This window comes from Podarcis filfolensis (genome assembly GCF_964270895.1).
Source record: "Podarcis filfolensis genome assembly, chromosome: 7".
Lineage (NCBI taxonomy): Eukaryota > Metazoa > Chordata > Lepidosauria > Squamata > Lacertidae > Podarcis > Podarcis filfolensis.
The window spans coordinates 34,757,926-34,773,637 of NC_139603.1; the positions used below are offsets into that span (position 1 = coordinate 34,757,926).

Here is a 15,712-nt window from a genome sequence, read left to right on the forward strand (position 1 = left end):
GAGATTTGTTTTGCTTCTTTCACTGTGCATCAGCTCATGAGAGATGGGGGTGGGAATTCAAGCCTGCCAGTACTCCAACTTCTCCCTGCAGCCATAATATTTGGGAGCAAAATGTATTCTAGGACTCTTTTATTTTTAACAGGTGTCTGTTTTCTACCATATATGGAGGCTCTGTTTCGCCCTCTTCTGCATTAGCAGTCCCTACTAAGCATGGTTTGATTGCCTAATTTATCTGTTCTTAAAATTTATTAAGTAACAGGCCAATCTTATATATATATATTTACTGAGAAATAAAGGGCACCGAGTTCAATAGGCCATACTCCCAGCGGTGACGTTAACATATGAGAGTGCTGGAGGTGAAATAGTTAAACAGGTTACCCATCAGAACCCAGGGGGGTGGAGTCAGAGGGACTATAAAACCAGCTCTGGGAGGGGCGAAGAGGGGGAGTTCGTTGGGAGTTGGGTGGAGTGGGAGTGAATTGGGATAGAGTCTGTGGGTAGGTTGAGTTAGTGTAGTGAAATAAGCTGAGTCAGGAACAGTTAGGAGCTAGGAAGACAAGTAAATATCTGAGAGGTGGTTTAGTGAGTGAGAGCAGATAGCGGAATTTATAGGTCTGGATAGGCACCCCATGACTGTAATTGATTGAGACCGTTTATGAAACCACACGCTTGTTAAACTGCAATAAATAAACAGAAGTTTATGTTCCGATTTAACCCTGACTGGACTCAGTATTTTACCAGGTAGGGCCTGGGTGGTGGCAGCGAGAAATAAAGTGGTGGCACAGGGATCAATAGACGGTGAAACGTCCAGGGACCTTGTGTGATCGTCACACCAGCCATATAGAATTGCAGCTTAAAGCATGTTAGCAGTTCGAAACAGGATTGCTGAAGCATATTTAAGCTGCTGTGTTCCAAAGCTTGCTTAAGAAGCAAGTGACTTTGAAACAGAGCCAAAGGCAGGCAGCCTTGAAATAACTAATGTAGTAAGAAAAATGAAGCAGCACAATGGAGAATAAACTCTTAAAACAGAATAGAGTAGAAATAGCAGGAATAACAAACAAGACAAATCACTCTGGGGAGCTTCTCACAAATGCTCAGATGTTGCGAGACTGGCATTGTGCAGCGAGGGGCCTGACAGGCCTCATAAGGACTGCTGCTGCTGCTGCTGCTGCCACCCAGCAAGGACTGGGGTGTTTTGGGAGAAGTTTCATTGGAAGTTTTTGCTGTTGTTACTGATGTTAACTTTTTGTATCTTTATGTGGAAATTGTTCAGTTTGGTTATGTAGTTTTTAATGTATTTTATTTATTTTTACGACTACTTTGCTATATTTGTAATTATGTAAATATTTTCATACGGGACGCGGGTGGCGCTGTGGGTTAAACCACAGAGCCTAGGACTTGCCAATCAGAAGGTTGGCGGTTCAAATCCCCGTGACGGGGTGAGCTCCTGTTGCTCGGTCCCTGCTCTTGCCAACCTAGCAGTTCAAAAGCACATCAAAGTGCAAGTAGATAAATAGGTACCGCTCCGGCGGGAAGGTAAACGACGTTTCCGTGCGCTGCTCTGGTTCGCCAGAAGCGGCTTAGTCATGCTGGCCACATGACCTGGAAGCTGTACGCCAGCTCCCTCGGCCAATAAAGCGAGATGAGCGCCGCAACCCCAGAGTCGGCCACGACTGAACCTAATGGTCAGGGGTCCCTTTTCCTTTAAATCTTTTCATATTATAAGCCGCCTTGAGCATTGTTTTAACTGTGGAAAGGCAGCATACAAATAAAATGATGATGATGATGTCAATCTTTTCTCATACAGATTGGTTTTGATGTAGGGTAGTCAGACTTTTTGCAACTGGAGTGTGCAAAGGTTTGTATTGGTCCAAAACCATTGCAGTTTTATTATATGATGATACATGGGGTGCTGGATTGGGTACCATTATCCTGGATTCTGTACCTTAGTCACAAGTGACTAATACAGGTATGTGTCTGTGTTGGCAAATGGGCCCTTAGCTTTGAATTTATAAGCAAACCTTGAATCAGAAGGAATTATATCTAATTTTCCTGTGCCAGCACCAGTTCAAATTTACCTGTGTTTATGTATTAATTCTCCTTTGTAAATAAAATAAAATAAAATAAAATAAAATAAAATAATAAAACAAAATAAAACAAAATAAAAGGGGTTGTTACATCTTAGATAGGGGACTGGCAAGTTTAGAACCAGATGACCTGACATGGAATTGTTACAATGACCCCATTTTTTAAAAAAAAATGCAGAAAGGGAGTGGTTGGAGAAAGTAACTTCATTGTTGTAGAGCCCAGAGTATAAACACTCCTGGGTTTGATAATCATGTTTTGGAGGAGGCGGAATGTTATACTTAAAAATAATCCATTGCCAATATTAAATCTGCTTCGTTGGGGGAAAATAAAATGTATCTTCCTCTGTTCCACTTTACTATTCCCTTACAAGCCATTATAATATTACAGCTGCAGTGTCCCAACATTACAGCTTCGAATACAGAACCTATTAAACTTTGGCGTTTGGGGTGTGTGTGTGTGTGTGTGTGTGTGTGTGTGTGTGTGTGTGTTGAAGGGCAGGTACTTTGCACAGGCCTGCAATAGGCAGTTTGCTCTTTGTGTCTGGGGCTAGAGGACTCCAGGACTGCACAGCAAGTGGGTGTTTCTCTGCAATGCACATCACCACCTTGTCGTCGTCGTTTTTGGCACTCTGGTTGAACAGGTTGTGGCTAGATTGCCATCTTGGACTAGTATCCCTCTCTCTTAAACATCAAGGGCACAGCTGTTCTGCTCTAGGCTTCTTTCTGCTAAGCATGCTGAGCCATCAGTGCTGCTAATCAAAAGGGAAGCATTTTTAGTTTTGTTTTGTTTTTCCCCCACAGGTGGAGAAGCAAATATAATGTGGCACTTGGGCCTGGGTTTCAATCCCTCTTGAGCTAGTTTGGGTGGCCTTGGACCCATCCTGTACCCTTAAGTCTTTGTCCCCTCACTTTCCCCCTGCAAAATGGGATGGTGTTTTGCCTCACTGTGATAGTAAAGAATGAAATGTAAAAATCAGCCATGAGCCTTGGGAATAAGGGCAGGAGGCGTGCAAATAATACAGGGAATAAGTGAGCCATCCTCCTTTGGCCTCTGCTAAGGGTAGAAAAAACCTGGGTCTCTGTACACCTTTGCTTCTGATTTGCTTCCACCTAGGCAGGCTGTGATGCAAGTCATTCCTCTTTTTCTAGATTATCACAAGGAGATTTTTCAGTGACGATAGGGAGGCTCTGTCAGATCACTGGCTGGTAGGCAGACAAGTGCAAGCTAAGAAGTCTGATCGCTGAAATGCGCAGCCCCCATCATCTATCTTCCAATCATGTTGGCCAGCTAGTTTATCCCAAACACAATTGTCAGTCTTTCAACACAATGAGCGCTTAAACAGTCCTAAATTGATGCAAATACTAGAATCTCTGCAGAAGCTGCTTAAAGTAAGTTTTATACTACATTGGGCGCTGCAAGCTGTTTTTCACATCCTCTTTCTTATTCCATTTATGGATCTCTTGACCTGTCACAGCTTGGAATAGTTCCTAGGTGTATCCTGTCCCAGGTACCGGCCAGGCCAAGATAACTTTGCTCTTTAGGCAAAGCCACAGCAGATGGCTTCAGGCTACTAATGGTAACTAACGATTACCCGCAAACAAAGAGCAATGTTTTAAGTGCAAACTGATACTTCTTGTGTTCAACCTGTGGTGTTATGGATGAGGGATGTTTTCTGGCAGCATCTTCTGCTGGTACCTTTTTTTTAAAAAAAGAGAGAGAACTGCAGTACCAAAGTGAGCAAAGGAAGTATTTCTATGAAAATGTTTTCCCCAAGCCTTTCCATGCTCACTGTAGGATACAAGCTGGGTGTGGACTCTCTGGCTGTTCTCACACTTGTCAGCTCATCAGAGGATAGCGTGAGGTGAGGAACCCGACATGTTTGCGCTGCTGGGATTGGCAGTGTTGAAAGAATGTTTCCTGTTCCTGTTGTTCAGATCAGTCTGAAAGTGTCCTTAGATGTCCAATGGGAGCCAGTTTTGAATCTGGAAGAAGTAAAGCTCTTGGTAGTGTAGGGGCTGCATTATTGGCATGCCATACAAAGTGGATATCCCAGTGTGCTGGGAGAATCCAGAAGTACTGTATTGGTCGGGCAACCTGGGTGTGGGTATTTAAATATAGATATAGACACACACTCATATACATGCACACACATACAGAGAGAGGGTGATTCAGTAATGTGTTCTGGCAACCAGCACACCAGTTTACAGTCGGTTTCATTAGCTTCTCCTAGTTGTCTATTTCAAGCATTGATAATAGTGTACAGGTGCTTTGCTTTTCACAGTAGCCTGGAGGAGACATCCGGATGACCAATTTTAAGGGAATGCTTGCATAATTGAACACCAAACAGTCAATAAAAGGCAAGCGCTAATTCTGTTGACTTAATTTTCCTCAGCTGAAATAGATATTTCCCAATTGCTTTTCGGAGTAGTAGTTTTAAGGATTAGGCCATCAGCTAATATCCTTGTTCTCTAGATAAGACTGCTTGGGATGTTTTGCTCTTGTAACTCTGTAATTTAATATCAGTTGGATCAAAAACTTTTCCTATAGAGAGAGGTGTCTGCTGCATGAGAAATTTATGACCTCATAATTGGGATAGCAATGTGGGAAACTTTTCTTCTTCTGAAGGCACATGTCTTTTCTTCCTGATCTATGTTAAACTAAAAGAAAGATTGATAAAATAATTGAATGCACAAATCTTGCTGCTTATTCATTCTAGCTGAGATCCCAAAAGCACATGCCCAGTAGAGGCTTCAGGTACACTTTTCTTAATAGCAGTTGCTTGACAACCTCCCATCTCAAAAAAACCCCAAACAAACACAATTAGGATGGTATTGCAGAGGTCTTCCACAAAGGTCTTCTTTATGTTGCATAGGTCAAGAGAAGAAAGTGAGATGTCCCCTTGAACATGTGTGAGACCTTGTTCCTCTTCTTTGATCCTGGCTTCTCTGTGTTATGAAACCTGAGATTTCTATAATGTATAATTTTTCTGGTCACCTTGGTATGCTAATTACAAAGCAAGCTTGGATCTAGACTTGGCGGCTGTTAATAAAACACCTTCCCAGTGCAGGGAGGGAAGATCACTTGTTTGTGAGGTTACCCCCACCCCCTCCAGCTGTGTACTGTGTGCTGTGTAAAAAGGCAATTGAAAGGAAGCTGTCTGTAAGGAACTGTCATATCACATGGAAGGGTTACCAAGACCCCCTTTGTGTACTGTTCTCACTCCAATGTCTGACACAGGGTTTTCCAATTTTGGGTCTCTCTCCGGCTGTTTTTGAACTACAATTCCCATCATTCCTGATTGCTGGTCCTGCTATCTAGGGATGGTGGGAGTTGTAGTCCAAAAACAGCTAGAGACCCAAGTTCAGGAAGCCCTGCTCTAACAACATCTGACCCAGACATTGTGCAGGTGAAAACTTTTTCTGGCATGGTGGTATAGTTTTTGGGAAAGTTTTACCTGCTTAATCTTGTGTATTAGTTATAAAAAAGGAAGTGGTGACAAGCCTAGTTCTACAGCAACCTTACAAGCAGATAATCACAGCCACTTCTGGGCTGCCCTGTGTGCTCTTTGTTCTGCATGTTTGAATCCGAATTATGTGGTATTCATGGCCAACAAGATTATTCAGCACCATGAGATTTGCCAGAGCTGAACTGACCAAGGTAGATGCCTTTTATGGGCAGCACAGTTAACGGTGATAAAAAGAGAAATTGTAAATCCAGACAATTGCCCCTTTTAAGATCTGGCAACACAGAATATCGTACATGTTGTTGCTCTTTTTCTCTTTTAGCATATATACTTCGGGCTGTCATCTTAATGAAGGCAATAGTTTAAACAATTGGTAAAGGTAAAGGACCCCTGACAGGGACGTGGGTGGCGCTGTGGGTAAAACCTCAGCGCCTAGGACTTGCCGACCGCATGGTCGGCGGTTCAAATCCCCGCGGCGGGGTGCGCTCCCGTCGTTCGGTCCCAGCGCCTGCCAACCTAGCAGTTCAAAAGCACCCCTGGGTGCAAGTAGATAAATAGGGACCGCTTACCAGCGGGAAGGTAAACGGCGTTTCCGTGTGCTGTGCTGGCTCGCCAGATGACCCGGAAGTGTCGTCATTTTGGGAGGCATTGTTGGAGCTCTTGGGTCTGGGAGGAGAAAGAGAGAAATAGAGTTGTTTACATATCGTGGATCAACTTCTCGGTGGGACTTAAGAGCGACAAATGCCAAATTTATGATGGAAAGAGTGATGTTATCTACGAAGGAGATATATGGAAACCATCTGAACCTAGTGGAGGAACGGGAAATCCACACAGGATTATTATTTTGCTTATCGGCTTAAGGAGACTAACAGAAGAGATCGTAAAGGAAAAATAGAAATTATATGAACAAGATATGATGTGGAAACACCAAAATAAGACTGGATAGAATTATGAATTTTGTTTGGACTGATTGGGACTGATTTGGACATTAACACAGTAATAAGAAGATGATCTGAATCCCCCTTTGGATCTTGAAGTATGGGTTCCCCCAACAAAATTTAAAAATTTGGCTTTGTAATTTGGAATTTATGTGATGTGATTTAATTTGATGTGATTGGCCAGTTAATAAAAATTATTAAAAAAAAAATTAAAAGGGAGCAGGCTTTGTGAATCACAGAGTCTGCGTATTTCCTGTTCACAGGATGTTTATGTTTTCTATTGCTTTCGTTTCTCTCTGTGCCTGAACACGCAAGCAGGCAGTCATGTTTTTTCTTTGTTCTGACCAACGCTGAATAAACTTGTAAATATGCTCTCCTGCTGTGCATCTTTCGCTGTGTGAATTCTGCTGATAGAGCGTGCATCAGCCCAGGAATGTGGCAATCTATTTCTGGAGCTCGTGTCGCTAATTGCTGATACTGCGTGTCTACGGGAGATCGATGGACGTCCGGAGACGACGTGGAGTCATGATGGACTTTATCTCCCTGGCAGTATCCCAACAGAAATATCATGTGCCTCTGTAGTTTGCAAAGTAGCAATGGGAATAATTCAGCCAGCCAGCCTCATGAACAAAAGATTGAAGCTATAATTACTTATACTTAATTCACTGAGGTTGCTTCCTCATAGCTGCTCCTGTGAGATATGGGAACACGTTTGATCAGTCTCCCCCCTAGTTCATACCACATCCTTGGACTACCAGCTTGAGCCAGCACAACCCCAAACATCTGGCAAAGCACTAGGTTAGGAAAAGTTTATTGTGTTATGAGCTGCTTCTGCGGGAATTATCTGCAGAAGTAGTCATGCAGTGCCTTTGGTGTTTTCTTTAAAACAAAAACAAAAAAAACCCTCCCTGCTAAAATTAGAAACTTAACACAGGAAATGTAGTAAATACTTTTGAATTAACCACCCGCTAACGCTATCCTTGGAATAAATGGTGCAGACAGCATGTGGAGATAGTCTTTTCATCATGATGCTAGCAAATGCTTAATGACTGGAGTGCATGTAGGGTTCCTAGTTGAGGTTTTGCCAGTGCTTTCATCTAGACCAGGCCTTGCCTCTTTCAATAGCTGCATATGGAGTAGGATGCAGTCCACCACCCCCATTCCCAAGTGTCTCTTCTGACATTGCCTTCCAGCATGCAAGCCCATTCCTGTGCTGCTCAGTAATGTTTGAAGTCTGAGGCTATGTGGGAGAAGCCCAGGACATGCCTCCTTCTTCTCATGCTGCTGTGGTGAGCAGCATGGTCTCTTCCCAGGTGACATGAGTTTCTGGCATGACCAAGTACTGCTAGAAAGATGCCGGAAAGTCTATAGATGCCAAGAAAAAAAGGGGGGAATGTGGAGGACTACTTTAAGAAAATACATTTTTCTGCGGGGTTTTCTTGGGCTTTCACATCTGTGAGCAAGTCGTACACCTTCAAAGGTACAACAATCACTATTTCACCTTGTGGTAATGTATTGCATCACTTGCCACTAAGGATTTTCGCGTGTTAAATTTTCAAAACAATTCAGAAACTCCCCACCCCACCCCGATAGCGGTACCTCTGAAGGACCAATATTGCCACAGAGTTGTTTGCAAAAACACTTTCTAGGGTCTCACTCCTTTACAACCAAGAGTCTTGGTGGTGGCTCTTTCTGTATATTGGCTCTCTGAGATTCTAAGGACACAAACTTCTATCAAAGCTAATGCACAAGTATAAATGGAATGCAACGGTCTTGCTTGGCTTCAGCTGCACTTTCAAATGGCAGTCGTGAACTATTTTTCTGCCTCTGAATGACCAAGATTTATTATTCAGGAATTTCATTTTCCATGCTTAAAATACAGGACGTTATTGACTGGAGAAATACAGAAAAGCCACCACACACTTGTTTAAAACCCCAGCGTTGAAAACATTTCTCTCTGTGTATGCCTGCGTTCCCCCCTCCTCCTTTCATGCTGTAAAGCTTTTTTCAAAACTTGCTTTGCAGATTCTTCAGTTCGATAACTTAAGCGGAGTGAAACAACAAGAGTTGTGTGTTAGAGAAATATGAGATTGCAGACACGTTAAGAATTTTATAGAATTCCTATAAAATGGAGGGTGGGGAGTTTTCAAAATGCAGAATGTGGTGGTGAACTCTCCCAGGCTGCACTTGCTTCTGAAGCCCCATCTTCTCCCCACACCTCACCCCACCAACATTGCTTTTCTCTCCTTGAACTTAGATTTAAAAGTAATCACTACTAAAGGAAAGGCTGGAGGGGGAAGGGTTTGACAGCCCCCACCTAGGGCTGTGCCAAAATCCTTTTGCCTCTCAAAAACCTTCAATGCTGTTTTGTGGGTTGCGAAATGTTTTGCCAAATATTCTTATGGGGTGAGGAGAAAGATGTTAAATTTTCCAATTGTTTTTCTCGGAAAGCTCTCTTCTGAGAAAGTTTGGCTGACTCAGCATTAAACAAAACTATAAGACTCCTATGAGTTCAAACGGATGAAGGGAAGGGAGCAGTAGGCTATCAAAGAGGAAGAAGTAGGGGCCAAGCCCACTGCTTCCTTCAATGATGATAGTAAAATAATATTAGAATGTGATTCACAGCTGTAACCAAAATGCATGGGTGATGAAAGTGGGGTGGACATTTCACCAAATATTCTTTAGGGAAGGATTGAAAATCTCCACAAAATTCTTGTTGTTTTGCGGGGGATGGGGGATTCTCAATTTAGTCAGAAAAGTCTTTCCTGAGAGATTTGGGCTCAGGCCTACCTTTTATTCATGTTGTGCTTCAAACTCCCTGCCCCCACCCAATAGGAATCTAGCATATTCTGTTTTCTAATAATTGCCCATGCCATTGTAATATCTAGTTGGCTTTTTTAAAATATTGTTTCTCCCAGCTCAGGTGATTTTGGCAATTTAGCAGCTGGTTCACAATGTAACTTAGGCATGTGGGATGGGAGCTGCTGCTTTTCTCAAAGCAGGCTTCAGTAAGCAGATGAAGAGGCCACAGACACCATATTGAGGACTTTCATAAGAGGGTCTGCCACTCTGGAATGCTTAGAATCTATTTAGATTTCTAGTGCTTTAGTTAACTGGAAGCTTTTGCAATGCCAGGTGAGCATCATGTGATGGTGGAAATAGGATCCATCCCTTCCCTTGACTTGTATTTCCTTCTATGGCAAAGAAAATATACATTATTTTAAGAACCACTACTTTGCTTTGTTTCAAATAGAGGGAAAATGAACCATTGAACAAATCAAAGGGCTCAAGTTTAGCTCTATTGGGTACAATAAGCCCACAATGTACACACTGATTACATTCCGGAATTGCACCTAAAGCCAAAATCGCATATAGTCAAAACACATTGGGCTCAATAGCAGGTGGGATTGCCCCAAGTTGGTTTTTTTCCAGAGCCCTGTCCCTTTTAATTTTTTTGCCACGTACATAAAGCTGAATGCAAAAAAGTTAAATGTGCATAAGTTGTGTGCTTACTGTAGTGGATCCAAGTTGCTAAATACTGATCCATAGTGTTTCCAATCCTCCGTCAACATGGGATGCAAACCCAGAAGAAACTTCTTGGATTTCCTGGTTCTGGTGCGTTTGACTCTCTTAATTTCCAGGGTAGATGAAACTTTGCAGCCATGTGTGTTTGCTTCAGTTGTTAGGCAACATGGTGTGCAGTGTGTTTGCACTTTTGTTGGCTAGGGAGCCCGTGATCCTGCAGATGTCCTTGGAATCCAAGCTCAAATCTTCTCCAACCAACATGGCCAATGGTTTCGGATGATGGGATTTGCAACATCTGCAGGGGGACAGTTCCTTATCCAAGGAACACTGAAAATCGCATGGAGACATCCTTCCCCTTCCACGGTTCACTTTGGCAGTGCTTAAGAAAAATGTTTTATCTGGAATATCTTATCAGTCTCTAAGTCTCACACTCTCCACAAAAGGATAGTTATTGCAAGGCTTAAGCCAGCATTTCATAATTGGCAGGCTGTTGTTGCTATTAACCTGCTGACTCAGGCTAGCCACTCTAGCTGAATTATCTCATGGAGGGAACGGGATGTTTGGAAGGGCTGGGACAGGGATGGAGCAACTTGTTGCATTGTCCTTTTGTTGCTGGTGGCGTGGGCTAAGCAGGCCCATTGCTGTGATTTTTTTGTTTTCTCTCAGATTTCTGTGCCGGCCTGCAGTCTTCCCACCCACTCACTGCGAGGGAGAAAGCAACCCTTGCTTTTGGTGTGTTGGCAAAACTGTCCCTTGAATTATGGCCATGGGAATTGCTGAAGGGGGCCTGCAGGAAATAACTAGTGCCTTTTTGCCAATGGGTTATTTTTGGTGGCTTCAATTACAGCCCTCTTTCCTCCTGCCTCCTCTGGCAACCACACGGGTGTCATGTAAATGGATGGCGCTGAGTTGCGACAGCAAAGCCACCAAGGAGCTCAAGGAGCTGAGTCTGGAGAGAAGAGGACACGTTTGCAGCAGTGTGGTTTCCATTCCTTCTCTTCCTCCTCCCGTCTTCTTTTCCTCAGCCCCTTGTAAGATCTTGAGTGCTTTCCTCGTAATGTAAATATCCTTGGTCAGAGATATTTTGACTTCAGAGTTGCGACGGGAAGTTTTGCTTGGAATATTCCGCCTAGGAGGCAGGAGAGGGGTTAGGCTTTTAAATGCTGCCTCAGAGGGAAACTATGAACATGGTTAGTGCTGAATTTGCATTGTGTTGCACCCTTAATAGTCTCGTATCTTGTACTAACAACGGTAGTTAAAATTACAGCCATTTCTGAGCACCGTGAAGGCGGCGGGGAGAGCTTTTGCATCCTTTTTAACAGCGTGTGCTGTAAGAAACAACCTTCCCCCTTCTTGCCCAGTAAGGCTCGGCACTTATATACATGAGTTTTGTGAATGGCAAAGTCTTCAGAAGTCAGGCACTGTTTGAGAAGCATCCAGGAGTGACTAATGCTCCTTAATCCAATTTATAACAGATTTTCTCTCTTTGAAAAGCAAGACGCTTTTTTCTGTTTTCATCTCTTACCAGTAAGGAGAAGACATGGGGAGGTCTGTGACAACTGCTGCTATTTTTCAGATAACTTGTCAGTTTCTTCTAGTGCTCTATTCCTTATATTATTATTCTGTTTTATATATATCCAAGGGGGTGTGCATTGCCTCCCTCCCACCCTGTTCTATCTGAACAACAACCTTGTGAGGTACAATAGACTGAGAGACGGTGACTGGGCCAAGGCTAGCCAGTGAGCTTCATGGCAGATCAGGGATTTGAACCCTGATCTTCCAACCAAGTGTCCAACACTCCAACCACCACACTACACTGGGTCATAGCACAGATTTAGGCTGTTGTTTTGCTTAGGTTCTTGTCCTACCATGAACTCCCCCTTACACAGACATGCCGCAGTCACTGTGTATTTTGTTGCTCCTTTACTCTCTTTTTCTCCCTCACCCACTTTCCCCTTCTGCTGCTTTCCAAATTGGCTTTCTGTCAGATAATCGCTGGGCACAGAGTCATGGTTTCACACAACTTTCTCTTTTCTCATTAGGTTCTTGCAGTAAGAAGTTTTATGTTATAATTTTGATGCATATATAAATAGAACCACCTAGGTTAAGGAGGCTCAGAAAAAAGCGTCTCATCCTTTTATTTTCATTACATCATCATCCTGTTTCTTGGCGTCTAACGGCTCCCATACCTGGGGTAACTAGCCTAAGCTTTTTAACCCAGGTACTGCCCAGGACATGTGAGCTAATTTGGCCATCTGTCAGTTGCATGACTTGGGTACTTTCTACATTTCTCCCTATACGCCCCTCCCCCTCCCCAGCAGTATCTGAGCAACAGTTACACACCTTCGATTTTTAAAATATTTGTTGAGGGCAGCTCACAAAATATAAGATTTTACCTGAGAGGTACACAGGTCGGTCTCACACTGGAGAGAAGCATTCTCTGTCCATATACCAAACATTTCTCTTTTAAATTAGCCCATAATTTAATTTGCTGCCTTGTCACTCTTTCCCCCTGTATTGAAAGATCCCTCACTACATCCTTTAGTGTTCTAATACTCTGAATCTGAACCTTTTGTTCCCTTATTCCAGGCTTTAACTGAGGGATAGAGTAGGATATTATGATAATTTACTACAGTGCACTGTAGAGCTTCCTATTACGTTTGGACAGCTTCCAACACATATAAAAACATAATAAAACATCAAAAGCTTCCCAATACAGAGCTGTCTTCTAAACGTTGTGTAGTTCTTTATCTCCTTGACATCTGATGGGAGGGCGTTCCGCAGGTAGGGTGCCACTGCCAAGAAGGCCCTCTGCCTGGTTCCCTGTAACCTCATTTCTCACAGTGAGGGAACTGCCAGAAGGCCCTTGGAGCTAGACCTCAGTGTTCGGGCTGAACGATGGAGGTGGAGATGCTCCTTCAGCTATACAGAGCTGAGGCTATTTAGGGCTTTAAAGCTCAGCACCAACACTTTGAATTGTGCCCAGAAACGTACCACAAGCCAGTGTAGATCCTTTAGGACCAGTGTTATACAGTCCCTGCATCTGCCCCCAGTCACCAGTCTAGCTGTCACAATCTGGATTAATTGTAATTTCCGAGTCATCTTCAAACGTAGCCACACATAGCTACCAATCCTTAGTTCTGAGCTCAACGAATCACTTTCCACAACCTGGAAAAATGCCCACATTGCCTAGAAGCATGTATTGAAAGAATGGGAAAATCCAGTTTTACTGCTCTGTAGGTATGCTGCTGCTAATGGCACAATTTTCTCTGCTACCTGGCAGATTGAGGAGTGAACCTACCTGGCCGAGAGTTCCCTATGACACCAGACTCCACACCCTGCCTGCTTCTTCCTCTTGAGCCTATGCTAGCTGCATTGACATAACTCCCCTTATTTGTGTATGGGCCTTTCTCAAGCAGATGTCTGTCCAGAGGCCACTGCCAAAATCCAAACATAAAGCTTCTGTGGGGGAATTTATTTTCCTGCCTGTACTGCATGCGGTGTGTCGGCAGCGTTCATCATACCAAGCTCTGAATTGCTGCGCAGGGAGGGAGGGTAACAAAACAACTGTCGTCAGCAGTCCCTGCACTAGTAAATTACACATTCCATTTCCCTCTTCCCACGCAATCCACACTGGCCTTTCAGAGCACGGCTACATGCACTTGACGCTGTTGGGTGGCTGGAATCTTCTTCCTGAAATCCTTGTGTCTTCCTCTGTAGATTGACAACGGCCAGCAGTCAGTGGATCAACTACTGCTCACACCTCGCTTGCAAAACCATGGGCATACACACACACACTGCAAACTTAATCTTGCTTCCCATTTTCTTTTGAGTGTGCCTCTCCTAGTGCTTTCTGGCAAGTTGCTGTGTGTTTTTACTATAGTTTTATTAGTGAGCCAGCCCTGAAGGGTTTTCTTAAAAAACCGTGGCCATGTTTATGATGATAAAACACGCCGTCCCTTTCCTCCTGAGCCGCAGTCACTTTTAAACAGCGCTCAAATGCCATGATGACAACGTGAGTCCTCATTAAAGTGCCTTTGGCTTTTATAACCGACAGATTGGCAGAGCAGGAGGAACAGATAGGAACAGATAGGAACATGGCCTCTTCAGTTTTGAAGCAAATAATTTCAGTTGATAAACCACCTACAATGGTTTAAAGTAAATGCATGCTTAAGCCAGCTGTGTAAGAGTGTTAGCAAGACTGGCAGCTAGCCACGAACTCCTCCACTCCCTTTTAGCTATCAAAAGGCCCTGATTTGAAAAGAGTTCATTTGTCTCATCTCATATCTCTAGTTTAAGAAAACATAATACACTATTCAGCCTAATTTACCTTACTCCTTCCACATTCATGTTGTACATCATCATCATGCAGGGCTTCATCACTAACATCCACTAGATATTTAAGTTTGAACATGTTTCACATCTGACCTTTAGAAGAGTATATTCTGTGTTCTTTTAGATATTTATGACGGGGTAAACAAATGAAAATATGCAAGGGCCATATAACTGTAGCTATTGTGCTTAAATTATTGTTTCAAGATTGTGGATTTACAGTCGTTCCAAAACCAAATGACTAAATAAACAACTAGAGCCAAATATATTTTGAAAACTCGGAAGGATTTTGAAAAGTTTCGCTAAGGAGCTTGATTCTGGGCCTTCATGCTTACATTTGGCAGTTACTTCATACAGGCTTGCTAGGAGCAATTACAAATGCCCAGAAAAGACATTTGGTGCAGACCCCATTTTAAATGAATATAGGAAAGTGGGTCATTGAATGAGTCCCCATGAATTCCTGCATTTGTACAATCACCACATCCTAACACCTTGTTGCAGTGAAGAACACGGGGCTCATTAAACATGCCATCTCTCCTGTGCAGCATTACAAATTGGCCAGGCGCCGGGTGCATTTTGCAACTGGTGTGGGTCGAATTGCGACCACAGAGAGAGCTCTGGATGCCAGGCTGGCAGCTGGGGAAAGCAAAACGTCACTTAGAGAAGGATCCGGAATATTTTCCTTGAAGCTTGAATTTGTTCTGTTCTGGATTGTTTTATTTGATGTCTTAATGTGTTGCAAACTGCTTTGAGGTGTGTTCTTTAAAATATAAAGTGGTATAGAAATGAAATAAACAACAACAAATTTCATTTAAAAATGGCACCTAGTTATACAGTGGTTCCTCGGGTTAATTCATTCCGGAGGTCCGTTCTTAACCTGAAACTGTTCTTAACCTGAAGCACCACTTTAGCTAATGGGGCCTCCTGGCACCGCTGTGCCGCCAGAGCACGATTTCTGTTCTCATCCTGAAGCAAAGTTCTTAACCCGAGGTACTATTTCTGGGTTAGCAGAGTCTGTAACCTGAAGTCTATGTAACCTGAAGCATATATAACCCGTGGTACCACTGTATTCCACTGTGGTTTAACGTAGGTTTAAGTTGCAATTTGGTGATTAGCTTATATATCTGAGTTTCTAACAGATGCTCCTATGGTCTTAAGATAGTATAGCTCAAATTAAGGCTGTGCAAATGCCTCTTCAAAATGCCCAAAGCCTCTCTGAATGTGAGCATCATTCTCATCTGCTGCAGACCTCACAAAGTGAATTTGTGTCCCCACCTCACTGAATTTCTACCATGAATAGTAGACAGGGATTCCACCTTCCTTGTGCTTCAGCGTAATGTAAACAATATAATGCAGGGCTCCCGGT

The 15,712-nt window shown here is 43.2% G+C and overlaps 1 protein-coding gene across 1 annotated transcript in view; it reads left to right on the plus strand.

Annotated features, from left to right (window-relative positions):
• The window catches only part of PARD6G (par-6 family cell polarity regulator gamma), a 67,356-nt gene that overhangs the window by 21,983 nt on the left and 29,661 nt on the right, over nt 1–15,712 (plus strand). The window lies entirely within an intron of this gene.